General features: G+C 47.6%; 2 long non-coding RNA genes across 2 annotated transcripts in view; one reads left to right on the forward strand and one right to left on the reverse strand.

Moving 5' to 3' along the window:
* The window catches only part of LOC137476559 (uncharacterized), a 340942-nt gene that overhangs the window by 144627 nt on the left and 174085 nt on the right, over positions 1–22230 (reverse strand). The window lies entirely within an intron of this gene.
* Positions 19391–22230, forward strand: part of LOC137476561 (uncharacterized) — an 81788-nt gene continuing 78948 nt past the window's right edge. Inside the window, exon 1 of the long non-coding RNA XR_011000417.1 lies at positions 19391–19911. This is a non-coding gene — a long non-coding RNA (uncharacterized lncRNA). The remainder of the gene's footprint in view (positions 19912–22230) is intronic.

The raw sequence follows: 22230 nt of genomic DNA on the forward strand, positions 1-22230 counted from the left end.
CCCTGCTGGCTGCCAGCAGGTACTAGAAAATGGGATTTTGCCATAGATGATGCCAGGCCAACCTGCTGTCACCAGATTTCTTTCTTGGAAAGGGAGCAGAGTTTCTAGGCAAGGCAAATGCAGAGTCTGGAGTCTGCCTGCCTGCCTTCCCTGAAGCACTGACCTGTGCTGGCTGGAGAGTGCAGAGGGAGTCTGAGGGTCACTGTTGCTATTGAAGCCTGGGGAAGGGCTGTGAAAACAAGAGGGTGGGTTAGGGGTGGTGTAAAACAGGGAAAATGCCATATTGCAAGGGGTGAGCTCAAGAATCTGGGAGGTGAAGCAGATTTTCTGCTAAACTGAGGGCTAGTGAGTGCAAATTAAAAGGAGAACAAAGACCTTGGTGCATTCCCTATGTGCCATTGATATGGGATGCTGCTGGGAAAAAAAGGAAAATGGGACCCTAAAGCGTAAAACGCAAAATCAAGATGAGGAAATAATTACTCTGCTAAATGCTGGGGAAGCCTCTTTGGGAATGTGCCACAGAGTTCTGGTGGTTACCCCCAAAAAGGGTGAGTTTAAACCACAACAGGTGCAGCACAGGGGCGCTGGGAAGGGCAGGGGAAAAGGGCCTATTTTAGGCAAGGAGCTGAAAAATATCATCTGTGTTTGTCCAAAGATGTTGGGAGAAGACACGATGCCTGTCTATAAATACAGAGGGAATGTAAACACCAGGGAGGGAAGCAAACTGATTTAACTGGAAGGGCTGTGTCAGCAGAAAACCAAATCGCTCTGAAGTGGGCAGGAATAAATCTGAGAGGGGATCAGCACATGGCTGTGGGATCCTGGGGTGGCTGGGGCTAATAGGATTGCTGAGGGTGAAAGACCTCAAAACTAATTTTGAGGCAGAGCTTGTTAAACTGATGAAAGATCTGACAGGGCTGTTCTCTGCTGGCAGCAGTGGGGGCTGAGCTGGGCAATCCCTTTGGGGGTGAGTTACTGTGAGCTCCCTGCCTTGCATCCACAGCATCCCCGTGACCCTGAGCCTATGGTAATAGGAGTAGGGACTATTCATAGCACTACAGGATTCTTTATTTGTATTTTCCATGCCTATCCCATGCTATTTGTAAGAAAAAAAAAATCTGAAATTAATACAGGAATATCTGAAAATGCCTCCTTGCCCCAGGCTGGATGGATACCAGGATTAGCACAGGGGCTTCCAGCAAGGTCCCTGCTTTAGGTACAAAGGAGCTTGTGAGGGTCCTGTGCTGATGAGCAGAAGATGCTTGTGCTGGGGGATGCTCAGCCCTGCCTGAGACAAGGATATGTGGGCACAAACCCACTCTGAGCTGCTGCATATTGCTCCCATCATGGGAACCACAATATTGCGGTAGCACCTTATGGTAGCAGACCAGAAGTGGGCAAAAATTGACTTTTTTCTCAGTTAATCTGAGCATTTCCTGCAACCTGAGAGCTTCCAGACAGATGGATCATAAAGCTCTTGGTGTTTTTTGGGATAGGCCCTTGCAGGGAGGTTTGTGGGCTGCCAGCCACGCTTGAGATTTTGGAAAGGGTCATGTGAGGGAGGTGGGAGAGGCTCCCCTGGGGAGAAGGGTGTTTGTTCTGCAGCAGGAACAGACCCAGGAATGATTTCCCTATTTTTTTTCCCTAGGCATTTCAGTTTTGTTAATCAGAACTGTTAATTCATTGGGGTGGAATTAACCTCGTGATGAGGGTGTTCGGATAAAGCCTTTGGGAGGCTGTGCTGTTTGGGCACAAAAGGGGTTTGCTGAAGCTTATGTGGGGTCACAGTGGCCTAATTAGGATTTAGGGGAAATGGTGTTTTTTGTAAATGGGTTTTTAGGTAAAGGAAAGAGGTGGCTGGAATGTGCTGTTAGATGTGGAGTGTAGCATTAAATGAGCATGTAAATGAGATGACTCTCATTAGAAAAGGGCAAGTTTGATGAACAGCTCCTGAGAGCTTTCCCTGGAATGATGCCTTTGACTTCTGCCTCCTGCCTTATTATGGCAGGACAAGGAGGCTGGGAGGGTAGGAGGGATAATGAACTGCTGGGAACGCTGGGAGAGCATGGCTTTGATGCTGGTAATAAGGAGCAGCCATTTCACCTCTGAGCCCAGCACTGGTAAATCTGAGCCTCATCCCAAAATTAATCTTCTTGGGAATATGGCAAAACCATCCAGGGGGTCAGACCCAGGGGGGTGAGGTTTGGCTGAAAGTTATGGTCAGTGTTGGTGGAGGTTTTTGGCAGGGCCCTGCTGGGGCTGGGATGGGCAGGTGAGTCTCTTCTGAGTCTGCTAATGTTCAAGCCCAGGGCTGCATGGGAAGTTCTTCCCAGCATCTCCCAAAATTCTCCCCAGGAGCATCTCAGCATCCAGGCCTGCCACAAGCCATGGGGGAGAAGAAGCCCAGAGTTTCCTCCTGCACTTGGGATGAAGCAGTGCTGTTTTTTCCTGCCAAATTTACTATTAAGCCTTGAGCCCTAGACCTTCTCAGCCTGATAAGAGCACTTCAAGATGATTCCCCTCGAGCTCTCTCCTTGCTGAAACAACTTGTGTGTGCTGGCTGTGTGCTCCAGCCCAGCTGAATGCAAAGGCTCCAGGGATGAAAGCAAAATCCCATTTGTCTTTCCTGACTGCAAACAGTTGGAGGATCAGAGGTGTCCATCCCATTTAGAAGCAGGCTGGGGCAATTTTCAGGTGCGGGGGGTGTATTTTGCTGAATAAGGTGGTTTTTTATTACCACTCCTTCAGTTGTAGATGTAAATCTTGCTTCTCATCAGCTGCCTTCCTGCATTTGGTGATCACCTCCTTTGGTTTATTGGAAATAGGCTGACAGACATGGGGAGAGCCTTGGAGATTAATGGAGTGGAGCTGTCCTTATGGAATCTCTGCTGGATCCCCCAAGTGAGGCTGAAAAGGATTTTCTGAGCTCCTCAGCACTCCTGGAGAAGGTCTTAAGCTCTGAGACACATGTCCAGTCAGATATCCCCAGGTGATGTAGATGTTCATCATTCTCCTGGATAACTTTCCTTTGAGACAAGGAGATTGATGCCCCAAGCATCTGTGAGACCATCAGATGCAAAGTATTTTCCTTCTGGGCCTGTATTCTTCTGGGTTAGAAATGAAAGCTGTCCATGCTCCCTCCAGGCTGCTTTTCCTCATCCCTCCTGCGTCTTTACCCTCTGTAGGTTTGTGAGAGCCAGGATTAGCCCCACAGTCAGTGCAGGTTTAGGCAATGAGGTCCTGGTGTTGGTTACACCCCTCAGCAGGAATTGACATTCCCTAGTGCTGGAAACTACAGGAACCAACCCTGAAATTGCAGCAGCTCCCACGCTGCTCCCCTGACTCCAACTGCAGCCACTGGCAGCCCTGTAATTGTCATTGTAATTGCAGGGGACTTGGAAACCCTGAGCCCTGCCAGAAACATAACTTAATCTTTCCTGAGCTGTTGCTTTTGAGGGCTGAGTGTGGGGATTTGCTCTTCTCATGGTGGCAGGGGATCAATCCTGATCCCAGAGCTGGCAGGGAGGGTCTGGGTGCTGCTGCTCCCTCCCAGTGCATAACAAGGAGCCCAGGTAAGCTCGTTACAGGGGCTTATTCAGCAGATGGACGAGCTGTTGCCAGGTAGATCTTATTGCTCATTAATATGCCATTGGCCTCATTTGCGTGCCCTGTTCACCTCTGGCTGTATCCTCGTCTGGTGCAGGGATTGTGTTTCCAGCCCAGCCTGTCCCTGGCATCCTGCTCCCATTGTTTGTCACCTTCCCAGAAGGCAATAACTGGTGAAGGACCTGGATATGGCCAAACCCAATCCTGGGGCTTGAGAGATGTCCCAAATGTGGCATTGGGTCACAGTGCCAAGGCTATAGAGAAATGATGCCTGATCCCTGGAAGTGTACAAGACCAGGCTGGATGGGGCTTGGAGCAACCTGGAATAGTGGAAGGTGTCCCTGCCATGGCAGGGGCTTGGAATGAGATGAGCTTTAAGGTCCCTTCCAACCCAAACCATTCTATGAACCTATGATTTGACTGCAAGAGATACCAAAGGCTTCTGTATCTTCTCCAGCTGTGTCTCCCAGCGTTACAAGAACCCCTGGGGAGGGTGTTTGTGAGCATGTTGACATGGGGACAGGTGGGTGACACAAAACACCTCAGCCTGTAGCACAGCAGGGAGCAATTTGGGGCTGGGAACCTGCTGCATTCACCTGTAGCATCTATCAAAACTCCCCCAAAAAATCAAAGCCTGGCAAAATCCCTCCTCCTGTGTCATTGTTTCTTAAATGTTTGCCATCAGTACATTTGGTTCTCCATTTTCCTTGGTACTGAAGTGAGAGATTTCATAATGATTCACACTGTGTTCTGCTGAGCAGCTTCGAGCAGCAACTGGGGAGTCTGTTAAACAGGCATCCAGCCCGGAATATTTTGTACACTATCTAAATGCAGAGCTGTAATTAAAAGACATGCTTGAAATAAATCACAGAGGGCTTGGGGTTTGTGGTTTTTTCCCTCCTTTTTTTTTTTTCCCTTCCCCAAGGGAGATAGGAAGGCGGGTGGAAGTTGTACTGAACTACCAAAAGGCACAACAAGCACAACTGAACAAATAATATCCAACAACACAGGTCTTTGGAATTGCTTTCAAATGCTGCATGTTCGGTTATCACCCAGGGAACTTTCTGTCTGATTAAAAATAATTATTGCTGGCATTAAATCTGTTCAGAATTAGCGCAATTCATCTCCTACCGCACGCCGCTACCATATGCCTGGTCTGTTGAGTGAAAAATGTCTCTTTTATTCAGATAAATAATGCTTTGTAAATATTTAGAGATGAATGTTCTGGATCAGTGAGCGGCTATTTTTTTCCTGATGACAAATATGTGCAAATGAGCTTGTTTTTGGCGGCGGCTCCATTTGAGGCAGGCACTATATGGGGCCAGATTAATCCCTAAGTGAGCGTGCAGGGGATGTGCCAGGATGATTTACCACGAGGACAGCAGAAGGGTCACAGAATCATGGAAGAGTTTGGGTTAAAGGCTGTCTCCTTCCAAAACTGCTGCAATCAGCAGAGATACCTTCCCCTAGACCAGGTTGCTCCAAGCCCCATCCAGCCTGGCCTTGGACACTTCCAGGCATCCAGGGGCAGCCACAGCTTCTCTGGGCTCCCTGTGCCAGGGCCTCCCCACCCTCACAGCCAGGAATTCCTTCCCAATCTCCCATCCATCCCTGCCCTCTGGCAGTGGGAGCCATTCCCTGTGTCCTGTCCCTCCATCCCTTGTCCCCAGTCCCTCTCCAGCTCTCCTGGAGCCCCTTTAGGCCCTGGAAGCACCTCTGAGCTCTCCCTGGAGGTTTCTCTTCCCCAGGTGAGTACCCCCAGCTCTCCCAGCCTGGCTCCAGAGAAGAGGGGCTCCAGCCCTTGGAGCATCTCCATGGCCTCCTCTGGACTGGCTCCAACAGGTCCAGGTCCTTCTGCTGGGGGTCCCAGAGCTGGATGCAGCACTGCAGGTGGGGTCTCATGAGAATGAAACTGAGGGGAAGGGTCCCCTCCCTCACCTGCTGCCTGAGCTGCTTTGGATGCAGCCCAGGACACGTTTGGCTTTCTGGGCTGCCAGTGCACATTGCCAGGTGATGTCCAGCCTTTTATCCACCAGCATCCCAAATCTTTCTTGGAAGAGCTGCTTTCAATCCCTTCAACCCCCAGCTTGTAACACTAAGGGTTGCCCCAAACCCAGTGCAGAACCTTGTGCTTGGTCACTTCTGCTGCTGAGCAAGTAGGGAGAAGACTTTAAAAGATTCTGAAATCTATTGATATCTGCAATGCCTTCCAGCCAAACATAGTTGCAGGTACCTGGATGTTAGTTGGGTAAATGCCATGGATTTCCCTTGTTCCTGCTGCTGAGGAGGATCCATGGGACATGGGCAAAGGTACAGGAGCTGGATCCCACATCGTGTCTGGATCTCACCCTGCTCCCCAGTATGCCTGGAAGGAGGGTTTCTGTAAGTAATGGGACACATGAACCACTTGGCATGCCCACACTCCTGCCTGATGCTGACAGAGGCTCGTGGGACTGGATAGGATCGTGGGTTATAGCTCCTGGAGCCGTGTGATGGCAGCGGAGCTGACGCTTTGCATCTTTCCCCTCTTACACTTCAAAAGTGCTGCAGGGAAAATGCTCATCTCAGTGCCAAAAAACGTATTTGCTGAGCACATATAACCTCCAGGACAGCTGCTCTGGCTGGGTCCTGGTGATTCATGGAAAGGGAACAGGGCTGCTGGAGGATGCAGGGAATATTTAAAGAAATGCAGTTTTCACATGTTTTATCCAGAGGCGTTAAACGAGATGAGATCTCTCCCACAGGTGAGATAACAGGCTCTGTGAGAGGTGAGAGTTAGCCAGACACATCCCTTCACTCCCAAAATGCCTCTCAGGGAGTGGAGGTGTTGGAGGGCACATCCAAAAGATGAATTTCTTTCCCTCAGGATATGCACAGGAAGAGGGATGCAAATCCCAGGCCTCCAGGTCTGCCACCTCTTCACCTTAATCACTTCTTTCTTCCAGGAAAATTCCAAGTGGCCGGAGATCCTGGCTCGTGCTGCTGGCCTCAGTGAACCCCCTCTGGATGCATTTGCTCTGTATTCCATTAAAACATGGAGGCAAACAACGGGCATTAATGAATTCCTTCGTTTATGATGACAATACGTTTTTGAGTCCTTCTATTGATTTGCCGAGCAAGCTGATAAAAAGAGCAAACCTTGCAGTATTTACCGCCCCAAGCCTAAGTGTGATGTCTGAATCAACAGAGCCTGTTTGCTTTTCAAAATTCAAATGAGGACAAAAAAGAATCTCCTTTTCAGGAGGCCAGCAGGCCCCTGCAGGATGGGTTTTTGCCAAACTCACTCAAAGAGATGTCGCAGCTTGAGGCCAGCCTGAAGGGCCTGGTTGGTGTAATTGGGATTTCCCCGAGCTCTGGGGTCTGTACTGATGCACACAAGGGCAGATGCTGGGTCAGGCTGTGAAAACTGGAAATCAGAGCAAAAAAGCTTTTGACAGTCAGCTGAGTCATCAGCTCCACGTGGTTCATTAGGCATAGTTCCTAATCAAAGTCATTATTTACCTTGGAAAGCTGGAGACTGCTCCAGCCTTTGCTGAGTGCAGGGCTGGGCTTTGATGTGTTTTCTAGGGAGGACAGTGGGAAACAGAGGCATGTGGTTCCTTTGAGTGCATGGAGACAGGGAAAAAACCATGAAGTGAAGAAATTGGAGTGACTGGGAGGGTCAGTGTCGCCGCTGGTGCTCTGTGTTTCTCCTACACTGTCCCATGTTCAGTGGGATCTGCAGGATGGAGAGGGATGAGGAGTGTGAGCTCGACTGACCATAGGCTGGATCAAAACCACCCTGCTCAGATTAACTACAAAAGAAAAACAACACAAAAAACCAAACAGGATTAAACAATTTCCTTTCTCTCTCTGGAATACTGGAGACCACAGGCCATGCTTCTGCCTCCTTGCTCACCCTGAGAGCAGATGGAGCAAACCCATGCTCTGCTTTCCACTCCAAAATGCAGCAGCATGCTCAAGCCTTGGCCAAAGAGGCCATTACAAAGGCAAGTCAAAGCCTTGATTTAAACCAGCTTGTTCAAATATTTTCATGCTCCTTGTGGTTGGATTCCAGACTTTTACTCTCTGATTACTTTAGCCTGGAAAAAAAAGGGAGAAAAGAAAGGCCCGATTCAGTGACGAGGGGATAGCACTGCCGAGCACAGGGTGCTACAGTCTTCCCAGGAGTTCTTTCGTGTCTCAGAATGCCCTGCAGTAAATAAAAACAACCAAGGATTCCTAAACATTGAGGGAGATAGTTTTGCCCATCTTAACAAGTTATAGGATGCCTTCTGGGAGAGTGAATTTCGGGAGATGCTCCATGGACACTATTAACAGTTGAGGTTATTAATGAATATCCTGGGCTTTCGGCATCATTGAATTGTTTTTGTTCAGGATCCTGAGGGGACTTTGGGTTTCCTGGACACCCCCATGGAGAGGAGCTGTGAGGACTCTTCCATGTTTTTTGTTCCTCTGAAGTGGCAGCCGTGGGAGGGCAGGGGAGGCTCTGGGGCTGTGCTGGCTCCATCACTGACTCCAGTTTCACTCACAAATTATTTATGGTCATTGCTGGCTTCTCATTCTTGGTGTCATGGAGATGCTTCACATGCAAAAACCTTCTGGTGAGCTCATCTTGATGTCCAGATTCCTTTTTTTTTTTTTCCTACAGCCAGGAATGTACTTGCAGGATCCCCTTCAGAAGCCACGAGTTTTGACATCCAGGGGGGACACTGGAAGGTTTCCCCCATACCCCACATGTGACAGGTACTTGTGTCCTTGTTCCCTTTGTTGGAGAGTTTAGGCCTGGAAATCCCCTCACGGCCACAATCATCTCTCCAAGGCCACAGAGTAGGCACAGGATCACTGGGTTTTTTTTGCAGAAGGCAATTTTTAGGAGGAAGGAAGCAGCTGATGGTGGTGTGTGTTCTTCCCAAACAAAGATAAAGAAGGGTGTTCCAAATAACTGTTCTTGCTGGCAAGGGATATTTTTAACCAGCAACACAACACAGAAATAACACAGACGTCTGGAAAAAAAAAAGGAATGGCTGCTTTGCTGGGAGAGGAGTTTGCTCTGTTTCATGGGGAAGGCAAGAAACATTTATTTTGCAGCCCTCTCCCAGCTCCCCATCAGCCATGCCATTCCCAGGAGGTGTTACCCATGGTGTTTGCACGGACATGTGGGATGGTTTTAAATGGCTGCTATAAAGTAATCAAGGTTGAAAGGTCAGGCTTGGGTATAAACAACCCCCAGGAGCCTGTTTTTACACCCTGGCCATGCCCTGAACCAAGAATTGGTCGACTTTATGGGCTCCTTTCTCCAGAGACACTTTGGACATCTGGGTGTTCTGGTTAACCCTGTCAAAAGGCAGAAAATACAGCTCTGACTCAGTGCCAAACCAAGAAATGACCTTTTCCCAACCCTGCTGCCTGCAGCTTTCCTTCCCCCCTGTGCTACAGAGCCAGGGCTCCCCTGGACCATGCTGGGAGCAGGGCTGAGCCTGCCCATGGCAGGGAGAGAGCTCTGGCACGGCCTTTAGGGTGTCTGGGCTTTTCTAGCTCTGATCAGAGCCTTCATGGCTTTGGGGCAATTTTTGTACATGCTTGACAGCTGTTTTTTTCCCTTAGTAAATAGCAGGAAATGAGCTGGGGTAAGGATGGGATGTGCAGCGTGTGGGGGAAGATTTGGAAAGAGGCTCAGACCCCAGGGCTACGTGAGGCATGCAGAGACTGTCAACATGCCTGTTGATATTCAGGTGGAAAAGTGGGAATATCCCCTTGCAGGTGCACGCCTGTGGAGGTTTTGTTCTGGTTTTTTTTTTGTTGGTTTTTTTTTTTTTGGTTAAGGTTGGGATTAAATGTGTGAGACGGTATTTTTTGTTTGGACTTAGATGTTTATTAGTTTTTATCTGTATTATAGTTTCACAAATTGTGAGTTCTACAATACTTTATTTTAACAAATTAAAAATGGAGCTGTATTTTTTTCTCTACAAGGTTTTTTAAGGATAAACTGTCTAATTAAGAAATGATACTTATATTGTTTTTATTTTTAACTTAATAACTAACTACTTGTGGTCTATAATGTGGACTTTTTATTTAATTACACAATATTACTTAAACTCATGAAGAAGAAGGTAAAGAAGAAGGACTAGTCTCTGCTCTAAAACTTTTATCTTGCTTTATACATATTACTATATTCTAAAACTTTAAACTTTTAGTTTTTTACCATGGGATATTATACATTTCTATTTAAACTACATACTCATAATTTTAGTTCCATCGTTCAATTTTGGAAGCCTTCTTTATGGCTTGAGGTTAAATGTAGTGTTTTCTTGGAGGTGAGTGTCTGTCAGCACAGAAAGTGTAAAATTCTCAGGAATCAGGGCTCTAACACACGCCCACACACGCAGAGGGGAAATGAAGGTTCTCTGGTGCTTGTCAGAGCATCCTTTGGGGAGAGCAGTCAGGAAAAGGAGCCTTTGTGGAGGAAAATCCCAGTCTGTGCTCATGGAGCAGCCCCAAGGCTCCGGCGTCTCCAGCCCATCCCTCCGTGGTGCTGTGATGTGAGTCAGGTCCTTCCCTCTGCCTTCCCCCCCGGCATGAGCAATGGAGCCAGGATAACCTTTATCGTGTCCTGGGGACTCTCCCAGCTCCTTCTTTTAGGTGGTTTATTAGCAGGGAGCAGGATGGAGCAAAAGTGCGGGGGTGTGAAATGTGGAGGTGTCTGCTGGGGGCTCCAAGGAGATCCCCCAGGAAATGCACCCAGTTCCTACAGCAGCATCCATATTCTGTGGGGAGGGAGCACCATAACTCAGCTTTCCTCTAACTGCAGCAACCCCCAGTAAACTTATTTGTGTTTTAAATCTTAGAAGCTCCAGTGGCTCTGGGAGCCTTTGCTGCAATGTTGCAGCACCTGGGGGGAGCCTCTGCCCAGCTGATCCTTGTGGTGCCAGGGCTGTGCCTGGAATGGGGTGGCTGGCTGCAGCCTGGCCCTGGAGCAACCCAAAGGAAGCAGAAATTCAGTCGGAGTGAGGACCAAAAGACACCTTTCTGGCCCCTTGCTTTTCTCAGTGCTTCGCAGGACAGGTTGATGGCACAGAACCACAGAATCATTTAGGTTGGAAAAGACCCCGAAGGTCATCCAGCCAATTGTTCACCCAGCCCTGCCAACCCCACCACTCACCCATGACCCCAAGGGCCACGTTTCTGGCTCCATTTGTTTGTACAATGGCTTGAAGAGGTGAGTCCTGGCCCGTGAGTGAGACATTTTTACCTTCTGGGATGCAAATAATGACCTCAAGCATGATGGGCTGAGTCTGGTGGGTGCTGAAATTTCCATAAATAAGTCCCTTACTGTGGGAGAGGCACTCATACCAAGGTCTCTCCCTTTCAGGATTACAAATAAATTGCATGGTGTGATTTTTAGGGTTGTCCTGTGCCAGGAGCTGTACATGATGATCCTTGTGGGTCCCTTCCAGCTGAGGATATTCTGGGTTCTGTGATAAAGTATCTCTTCCCCATAACCAGTGTGCCAGAATTGCACTCGTGTCGGTGAATCAGAGGCAAGCAATTTATGTCAAGATTTCCCCTCTCTTGCAAATTATAATGTACTATATTATCATTATAGGATTATGATTATGTCTAATAAGCAGGAATTTTGGGTGCTGGCAACTCTTTAAACTTCACTGTAGGGATTTTTTGCCTGTCCCAAGGCAAAGGCAGGCGGCAAAGTCACGCGGACGGAGAGGGCTCTGTGGTGGCCCAAAATGAGGTGGAATTTGGAGGTCAGGATGAAAGGGACCATTGTGGGGGCTTGCCTGCTGCCCAACACGTGAAGGGCCTGGTGTTCAGCAGGGCTCATCATGTGTCAGCTCTGAGCACAACTGCTGACCTTTGATTTTGGGGCCAAGGGGTTTGTTTGATCCTGGGGGCGATGCTCAGCCCATCAAGCAGCCCAGGGATGCTTCAGGGTTTGAAGTAGTGGGGTTTGGCAGAAGATTGTGATCATTCAAGGCAGCACAAGGCCTGGGTCGGGGAGGTTTAGGTTGGAAATTAGGAAAAGATTCTTCATCCAGAGCGTGTTGAGGACTGGAACAGGCTCCCTAGGGCAGGGGTTGTGGCATGAAGCCTGTCAGAGTTCTAGAAGTGTTTGGACAGTTCTCTCAGACACATGGTGTGACTTTTGGGGTTATCCTGTGCAGGGCCAAGAGTTGGACTTGGTGATCCTTGTGGGTCCTTTCCAACTCAGGATATTCCATGATTCCTTGATTCTGAATGTTAGAGAAACCTTTTGGGCATCTGGGCTATTTAAATTCCTCCACTACCTGCAAAATAGTCTTGCATGGGGTATTTAATTGTATTATTAATTTCTCATAGGTACTGAGCAGTTTCAAAAGATGAATTCTCAAAACACCAGTGTCAAATTAAAAAAAAAAAAAAGTAAAAAAAAAAGTGAATGCTTTCTATGGTTTGCTGATCTTTCCAGTGTCAGTCTTTAAGATTTTGGGGGACTTGGTGTAGACTTTAATAATTGCAGTTGGTAAGACTGGATTTAAAGGGTTATTATTGGTATATTAAATTTCTGGCATTTAGTTATGTGTCATTTGTATGAAAATTGAAGCCACCTTCTCCCTCAGATCTCCTGCTAATAGTGTTGTTTTAATTTAGGCTTGTTAATGGGCCGTGTAATTTAAGGACAAACCCCTGTTTGAAGCATTCCCAATCACTTCAAGTCCTTCATCAGCACTCAGGACTTTCCTGCCTTTGCAGGAGGCAGGTGGAAAACACAGGGGCCTCCAGAGGCAAACTGCAGGTGGATTTCTCCACCTCCAGGAAAGGGTTACGAACATGAATGTGTGTGTGTGCCCAGGATATCAGGGATCTGTTCTTGCCCCATCCCTGGAAGTGTCCAAGGCCAGGATGGACAAGGCTTGGAGCAGCCTGGATAGTGGAAGGTGTCCCAGTCCATGGCAGGGGGGTTGGAATGAAATGAGCTTTAAATTCCCTTCCAAACCAAACCATTCTGTGATTCTGTGAAAACATGGAATGTCTTTGGTAAAGTCTGTCTCCTTGTTGGAACAAACCCCACAGTGCTAGGATAAATTTTTGGGAGAAGGGATCCAGGTAGTCATACCCAGCTCAGCAGCTGATTCTCCAGCTAGGAATTCTTCTCCAAGATTTAATTCCCTGGGCTTTTCCTTCCACTGCCTTCCTAAAGGTCTGCTGAGCTCCTTCAGCACTAGGAGGAGGAGGAGGAGGAGGAGGAGGAGATGGAGGAAGGCTGTCACACAACACTTGCTCTTCTGAGGATTTTACAGCACTCATATCTGCTCCTGAGCTTCTCACCACATCCTTCTCCTCTGCAGAAGCATCTCACGTTCCGTGCTGCTGTCTGGTCCCATTTCCCCACCACAGCTCCTACCTCACTCTTGGAAGGGAGGCTCTGCATCTCCTGTGGCTTTAATTCATCCACCTCTCACCATGCGAGACACAAGAGCACCATTAAGCACATGAACATATCTCTGATAATTTATGGTCCAGCTTGGGAACTCCGTGGCTTCTGGATGCTGCTAAGTGGTTCTGCAAGTGAAATAAATATCATCCCTTCAGGATTCGAGATGATAGCTTTATTTTAGCTTTATATTCCCAAAGGGAAAACGTAGGATCTACACTTTAATTCTTCGCTGGTACCTGATCCTCCTGAAAAATGTTGCTGAACTGAGTCAGGAGGAGAAGGAATGCATCTAGGTGCAGAGTCAGTTGCCACCACCTGGGATTTATGCCATGGAAAACACCATTCCATCAGGACGTTGCTGCTGTGGGCACCTCATCAGCATGATGGGAAGTTGCATTTATCCTGTTGTGTGGATGCAGAATGGGCACCTCCACGATAAATCCAGTGCCAATGCCTCACTGGAGAATTTCGTGCCTGTGGTGGTAGGAGGAATCTCATTAACACAAACTTCAGAGGGATCCAGCCCTGCCAGCCACAAGACAAATGCAGCAGCGCTATCATCATCTATCAAATAGAGAATGACCTTTGCTATCCATTAGGATGAAATGAAAAGCTTTGGGCTTTAACTTGGTTAAAATGCACATGGCTGTCTTTTTAGATCCTGGAGCTGGCACATTGCTGAGATTAATCAAATTGTGCATTTTGCAAGTGCTTAAGCAGTATTGTTATGTAACTCCATCTCTGCGTGGCTTCAAGACAGAAAGCAGGATAATTACACCGAGCCCGGCTGTGGAATCATCCTGCTGTGGTCAACAGCTGAGGAGGCAGGAGGGGTTTGGAGCCAAGTGCCAACCCCATGTTCTTAAATCTTGGATTCAACTTTCTTCTGGTCAGAATTAAATATGTGGGTCTCTAAGGCTGTGTGTGCGCTCAGCAGGGCTCAGCTGAAGGACAGGGGCACATCTCATTGTGGTCTGTCCTAAATGCCCCCACAGAAAGGGGTGTAGGAGTGGGTTTTTCTGGTATTTTGAAAAATGCTGATGTGCCAAGGAAATGTAGCCATGCTGAAAAGAGGGAGAAGAGAGCCTTGCTCTGCTGGCATTGGCCATCAGAGAGAGGGCCCACAGAGGGAAGCAGGGCCTGGTGGGGGTCTGTGCTTCTGGGGTGGCTGGGCAATGGGCTGGATGGCAGTGAAGAACATGCCTGGAAAACCCACTTTCCACCAACTATTTAAGCAAGACAGCTCTGACCGTGGGTCCCTCCTCTTTGATCACACCTTGTCTCTGAGAAAAACACAAATTCAGCCCTTCCCTAAGAGAAGGAATTACCCAGATCATCATGTCCAAAGTGTTGTAGTCAGTGCCTCAGAGTCCCAATGGAGATAATCCAGTGCTGTCCCTCAAGGGATGGTATTGAGACTGGTAGGAGCTGGATGATCTTTAAAGCTCCCTCCCAGCCCAGACCACTCCATGACTGTAAATCCTCACAATCCTCCTGAGCTCCTTGGCCTCCATCATGTGCATCCTGCACCCAACGGCTCCTTGTGTGTGTGTCTTCCCCTCCCTTTCTCCTTTCAAGATCTTCCCTGCTTTTCTCCTGGTCACAATGGAGCCCACCACCATCCTGGTGCTGTGTGGGCTGATAATTTGGGATCATCTGTGGCATGGGCAGCTCTTGGTGCTCCCATACCAAAGACGAATCTATTTTTTCTGCATAACCTCTCAAGTATTTCTATTTTCTTGGCAATTCTTGGCATAAGGTGCAGACAATTCTGCCAAGCCATGCAGGCAAGGCAGTCACATGGTGACTGATACCTTCTTGTCTTCACCTGAGAGCTGCACCCAACTCTCCATCCCTGGATTTTCAACCATTGCTGCTCCACGGGAAGTCAGATCCTGCTGTACAGCCAAGTCCCATTCCCTGACTTAAGCAAAAGCAGGAAACACTTGGAGCAAGCAAAACAAACCCCAAAAGTCTATGCAGCTGTGTGAATTAGGTTGGATGGAATCAGTCTGAAGTCTCAGCTTACAGTCCCTGGTTATAAAAACTGCTGTGTTTATAGGTTGTAACCCCACCTGCATTTATTTCAGTGTCAGTCTAAGCAGATGCTTTACTGAAGCCTATAAATATCTTTTTCCCTCCCCTGCTTAAAGTATCTGCTTATTTACAAACAGAAATTAAATCCAGTTTAGAGGATATGATGCAATGGGGTCTTATACTGAAATAACAACAAGCTTTGGGCTCCAGCTGGAGTAGCTCAGCTGGCAGATAAGACCATAATACTACTGCATATAGACAAGCCTAGAAGCAAACATATATTCTTGTAGCCTCATTGCAAAAGGCAAGAAAAAGTGATGATGAGGAGAGCTGGAGCCTTGTAAATCAACAGAGCACCATCGGCTGATCTGACAGGAGTTGAACAAAGAGGAGCTGATACCTCAGTGGAAATCAATCCCTTAATGGACAGTTCCCCTTGTCAGTTCCCGGAGTTGATGTAAGTCTCTGGAAGGATCTAAAATGATTAGCTGGAAATACATCCTTTTTTGAGCAGGGTCTGTGGGAAGTGTCTCTTTAGCTCAAGTTGTGTGAACTTTCAGTCTGATGGTGACATCAGATAAATCACCTCTAACGTGGGCTCGATCTGTTATACCAAATCTGGAGGAATTTCCTCATGGGAAGGGTTGTTAAGCATTGGAATGGAGTGCTTGGGGAGGTGGTGGAGTCCCCATCCCTGGAGATGTCCAAGGAACTACTGGATGTGGCATTCAGTGCTCTGGTCTGGGTGACAAGGTGGTGACAGTCACAGGTTGGACTCCATGATTTCAGAGGTCTTTTCCAGCCTAAATGATTCTGTGATCTCGGATGTGCTATTTATGTCTGTGTGTTGGTAATAAACAAGTTTGCATCACTCAGTTACAAATCCATATGTAAAAGCCATTTCCAGTGTGGTCCTGGAGGAGCTGCATGGCACCGGATCCACGTCCTACTCGGACCCTGCTCTCCCTGGGAATGCCTCTGCTCTGAGAAGCTGAGCTAGGAGCCTTGAATGGGAACCAGTGACTAAATATTAACTCAGAAAAAACAAAGATCCTATTTAGATATAAATGGAATTGGGGGGGGAGAGGGGGAAGTGGGGGGAGAAGAAGGAAGGAAACAGAAATACATAAAATAGGAGTCTACAAGCAGAATTATTTCTTTGCAGTTTTCCAGATTTCCCTCGGCGACTTATCAGCAACACTCCACATATTTGTGCAGCCCAATAGCTGCGAGGCACAAGTACATTCTCCAGGAATGGGGCGTGGAACTAGATGATCTTTAAGGTCTCTTCCAACCCAAACCATTCCATAATCCTGTGACTGCAGATCTGAGCATGGACATCAGCACTGGGCTGTTCCTGAGTTAGAGTGATGCCTTGTGAAGGCTGACCTAGAACAGAGACTAGATAGACCTAAAGAATAAAGTAAGGATTTATTAGAAGGATCTCCTCAATGGATCCACCTTGGGCAGCACCAGAGCCCAGCCAGGGCTGCACCCAAGATGAACCAAAATGGTCACAAAATGGACAACTGGTCACTGGGTCTCTCACTTTTATAAGTTCTGCTCCATTTGCACATTGGAGTTCGTTGTCCAATTCCAGCTTTAGCCCATGAAGTCCCATCCTGCTTGTTTTTCTCTCTCCAGCCCACGTTGTTTGTGCTCTTGGGCCTGAGATCTGGATCATTTGTCCTTGGTGCCCAGCTGGAGAAGGAATTGTTTTGTCTCCCTGCTCTGTGCAGAGAGCTCACCATCCTCTAATGTGAAGCTCAGAATTACACACCAAAGCAGCACAGAATCTGGAAAATAGAAAAGCTAAAATCTGAGGCATCAAGAGAAACAGGAAGATGTAGCAGGCAAACCCTGCAAATCTAACAGAGTAAATTCCTCTTTGCCAGTAACACAAGCACCTTGCTGGGAGGTGTCAACACTTCAGGATTTTCAGAGCAGGGTCTGTCAGACCTCTCTGCACGAACGCTAATTGCTTTTAGTGGTGAGGCTGCTCAGCTCAGTGGACAGACCCAGGTGCCTCTGGACCTGTCTCAGCTCCTCTGTGATCAGCCTGTCCTTGAAAAGCAGTTTGTCCATCGGTGCCACCCATCTGCCCTCCTTTGGGTGGGGAGCTGTCACCTCTGGCTCTGAGAGTTCGCAGCTCCAGGAAAGGCTGCAGCCAGCTGGAGATCAGATCTGAAAAGGCAGAGCTCATTTGTCTCCCTGACCAGCAGAATGAGTGCTCAGGATGTGCAAAATGAGGTTAAAACAATATAATATATATTGTTCCAGTTTTTTTCCCCCTCTTCTGTTGTCACTGGCAGTAACTGACCAAGAGAGAGGAGATCTGGGAGAAAAGGAAAACTGCGTGCTCAAGGTCAGTGTCTTTTCTCATATCCAGTGGGAAAATAAAAAGAAAAAAGTCAAACCCCTGTCACAAAACCCCGAGCCCACATGGCAAATTAACACCTCTAAAAGGGGTTTCTCTACTGCTGCTCACATCAGTCCAAGTGTTGGCATCACACCTGTGCTTGCCCAGCTGGCTTGGCTGCAGGTGTGAGGAGTTACCTGTGTCCTACCCTTGACAAGCAGAAACATCCTCTTTTTCTATCTTATTTTTTCCACTTGCTGGGAAAATGGGGGCAAATCCAAGAGTCTGTCATCCAGGTGCATGGGATTCAGCAGCTGCTCCACACTGGGGGCACCAACACAAGAAGAACGTGCTCAAGAGCTCAGCCAAGGGACCCTTCTCTGTCAGGGCTCCCAGCAAACCTTGTTTATTCCCGCCTTGAATTTTTCCTGCCGATGAAGAGCACGTTATCCTTCGAGACACAACCCAGAGCTGTGCTTGCAAATTGAAATCCTGGGCCCTGCATGCTTCCTGGGAAGCATCAGATCAGTGGTGAACACTCACAGCATGCTGCCCTTCACAGGGGCACGTCTGCAGGGGCTTTGCTGCTTGCAAGGGTCTCCTACTCTACAGCGGGGGAAAACGTGGTTTTCCTCTGTTGGTTTGGTTTTTTTTTGGTTTTTATTTTTTGGTGAAAGGCTTTACAGGCTGGGATTTGGAAGCATTCCCAGTTTTTGCAAATAAAACTGTGAGTCTGTCTGAGAGCGTTGGAAGAGGAATCTCAGGAACGTGGGAGCGTTCTCCCTGGAGCCGCTCTTGAGTTTCTCCTCGTGTTGCTTCAAAATATTCCTAAGGCGGTGGTTGTTCTGCACATCTCCAGGTGCTGGAAACAAAGGAGACGTGAGACCTTACAGCAAGTTTGTTTGGCAAAAAATACAGGCCAAAATTAAAATCAGGATTTGCCCCTACAGTTACAGAACCAAAAGAAGGAAATATCAAACTCCAATTCTGCATGATGAGTGAGGACAATGATGGAACAAGTTCCCCCGTGAAACCGTGAATGTTCCAACCCTGGAAGTGTTCCAGGCCAGGTTGGATGGGGCTTGGAGCAACCTGGGATAGTGGAAGGTGTCCCTGCCCATGGCAGGGGGTGGAATTATTTGATCTTTAATGTCCTTTCCAGCCCAAACCATTCTGTGACTCTGTGACAAAATATCAGCAGTGGTCCCTGCGTCGGTGACTGCAGTTTGTGAAAGACCCCCAGCACATCATTTTGCCCCACTTTTCATGTCCCCACACAATGTCAGGACAGCTAAACAGCTTCTGGACTCGGATGGCACTTGGGGAAGCCAGGAGTCATCCAAGGAGCTGAGATAAAAGGCTGCAGTTGTCTCCAAGGCTGTCTGTATTAAAACGAGAGATGTTCCTTGCTTGTTCCTCATCCACATGGAGGATAGGATGAGTTCCATAAAATTTTATGGAACAAAAGCTCACGGGCATTTTATTCGCTTTTTTGTGACTTAGGAGTCACAGACAGTTCAGGAATGTGATGAACCCTGAGAAGAAGTTTTATCTTCTTAACCAAGGACTGGTGCCATGCAGTACCACTGGCAGGATAATCTATTTCCTCCAGGCTGCTGCCTTAAAAATGTCAAAAAGTTAAAGGGATTTGAGTAAAAATAGAAAATGACATCCTGGATGATGGGGGAAGGCTTTGTGTCCGATGGGAAGCCAGGGAAGGCAGGAAGTCACCAGGCAAAGCCCAGCACTATCAGGGAACCCAGCTTGCATGGGGACCTGTGGGCTGGGATGGGAGGAGGGAGAACAAACCTTGTGGAAAGTCAAAAATCCCACCTGGCCATTATTCTGAGGGCAGAATGGAGTGGTTTCTGCTTGTTCTTGCTACTCTGCCATGTACATGGAGCCAAAATGAGACGGGTGCCAGAGCTGGGTTGGCTTTTGGGGGGTTTAAACAACTTCTGCTTCCCATGGCAGTATCGGTGTGAGCAGAAAACCCTGGGATTTATTGCTCAAAGGCCATCTCAACAATCAGGAGCTCTTGGAATTTCCATTAGAGCAGCAATGGATGGGCAATGCCAGTGATCCTGGGATGGAGATGTGGAGTCATGGAGAGCTGAGGGGTGGCCTGTTTCCAGGGCTTGGTGCTGAAATGTTGTCTTGGTATAATTGAGTGAAGAAGACTCAGCCTGTCCTCTAACAGCAAATTAAACACAACTTTGTGGGTTTGGTGGTTTGCTGCCAAGTGCCAATACAGCTCCATATTAATGGCTTATGACAGGATTATTCTCCCTGTTTTTGGCAGGAAGCAGCTCATTGGCCTTAATCCTGCTTGTGGCCGAGGGAAGAAACCCAGCATATCCCATGTATTTACCAATGGTGTAACTCCCAAATACTGCTTAAATCTCAAATTTTCAGAGAGGAGCAGAGCAGCATGACCCTGCATCACTCCAAAAATGCTGCCAGGAGGCAGAGAGAGGTGAGGACACTTCATGCACATCCCAGGGTGAAGCTCAGCCTACCCCATGAACAGGAATTCTCCTGTGTAACTGTGGGCATCCATCCTCTCATTGTAATACATAAACATCACAATAAATATAAAAATATATTTTTTATATAGGTACAAAAATATGATATGTAAAAATATACGTGTGAGGTTGTTAAATCAACAACTTCTAAAAATTTTTTAATACCAGTAGGGAGCTCAATATTTAAATGCCTGAAAGTGGGTAAAACCCCCAAACAATAGGGTTGGAAATGGGAAAGCAAAAGGGATTTGAAGCGGTAGGTTTAGGAGCGCAAAGTACTCAGCACACAACCAGGTCAAAACCTCTTTGGGGGGCATCTGCATGAAGGCTCCCACAGCAATAATCCTTTTTAAAATTCACAGACTCCAGCCAGGGACCTCAGTGGTCACAGAGAATCAATTTAAGTGAAAATCTCCAAATTACACACCCAGCATCCCACCCTTCCCTGTGCTTGCAGTGATGAGAGACTGGCCAGAAAGGCTTCAAGGGCTTGATTTTGGGAAAAGCTGAGTTGTCAGCACTGGCAGCAGAGCTTCACTGAACTGAACTGGCAGCATCACTGGAAATAAAAGCAGGGAGTTTTTTTTTTTTTCTCCAAGAGAGATTTTTCAAAACTTCTCCCTGATTGCTGAAGTTTTGGCTGGGTCTGTGAGGATTTGCTCGTGTGGGCAGCAGGGCTGGGCTGCACTGGAGGCTGTGGGACTGGTCAGTGCTGGGGGTGGGGGGAGGACAAAGATACGTGTGTGCAAACCACCAAAACCTCCAGGAAAAATGAGGACAGGCTTGAATTTTTATAAGGAGGTCAGCACAGCCGTGGCTTTGTGCTTCCCACGACCTGCGGACAATGTCCCTTCTCACTGTTACACATTTGCAAAGAGGAGGAGGGGAAGAATAAAAGTCAAACTTTGTCTCCTTCGCCTTGCCTGTGCCAGCCATGCCCTGTGGGCACAGAGGAGGTGACAGGGTGGCTGGGGTGGAGGTGACACCCTGCAGCACCAAGCTGCCATCGCTGCATCCATCAGCAAGGCACAGAGATGATGTGAATTTTGGGAGGTAGAAATGTTTATCTTGACTTCACGCTGTAAACTGCGTGGAGTAACCAGGAGTCAAAGCATTAATAGCTTACTACAGGGAGAGAAGAAAAAAAAATTAAAAAGAACCCCCAAGCCCTCAGGACGCTTCAGTCTGCTTTAAAGTTCTCATGTGGCACGAAACAGAGACATCTACACTTTTTCTGTGTTTCCTTATCTTCCCAAAACCAGAGGAGAATTTGCCCACATGAACACATTTGTGTGAGAGGATCCAGGCACAGACACGCTGAAATATTTAAATGTAGCACCATGCTCAGTCAATGACCTTTGCATAATTAGCAGCTCTTTCTCTTTCTGATCATGGAAATGGCCTGTGGCTTCTGCCTTTGTGCTGCCTGCTATAGTCTCCATATGCTCCATTTGCATCCTGGAATTATCGATCGCAAATGTAAAGATTTATAAGCAGCCGTGGCAGGGTTGGGGATCCCAGGTGGGGGGTGGAGGTCACCGAGGCTTTGGCTGCTGCAGATGGGACGAGCAGAGGGTTTGGCTGTGTAGGGGCTCTCTAATGAGTCGCAGGATGGGTCAGTTCTTGGATGAGGAGGCTTCCTCTGGCTCTGTTCCCATCTCTCCCTCAAAATCAGGAGAACAAAACATGAAATAAATAAGATAATGCATAAAATTAATCTTGTGGAATGAAAACTTTTGGGGCAAGGCCAGGTTGGATTGGGCTTGCAGCAACCTGGTCTAGTGGAAGGTGTCCCTGCTCACAGCAGAGAGTTGGAACAAGATGGGCTTTAAGGTCCCTTCCAACTCAAGCCATTCCACAACCCTGTGATTTTGCCACCACCAGGCTGGGATTTATAAGGTTCCTTTTGCTTTCCTGGATGCTTGGATTTGACTAAAATATCTGACCTGAGGGCTCTTCACTCCAGAAGGCAGATGGTGATTTTTATTAGTAAGTGGTTTCCTGTTCTTTTGATTCCTTCAATAATGTATTTGCTGGGGTTGGATGTACTCTCTGTAAATGATTGCTAACCCTTACCAATGAATTCATGTTGATTTTCTTTCAGCTCAAAGGCTTACCTCATTCATCTTCTCTCTCTTAATGGCAACAGCAGGTATGTCTGTGCTCTTTTTGTACCAAAAAAATGTATCGCAATTTTCACAGATTCTTCTGGTGTTTCCAGACAAAATCTTCCCCTGTAACAGAGCTGGTAAATCTCGGCCAAGGCGAGG

This window comes from Anomalospiza imberbis, chromosome 6 (assembly GCF_031753505.1).
Source record: "Anomalospiza imberbis isolate Cuckoo-Finch-1a 21T00152 chromosome 6, ASM3175350v1, whole genome shotgun sequence".
NCBI classification, from domain to species: domain Eukaryota; kingdom Metazoa; phylum Chordata; class Aves; order Passeriformes; family Viduidae; genus Anomalospiza; species Anomalospiza imberbis.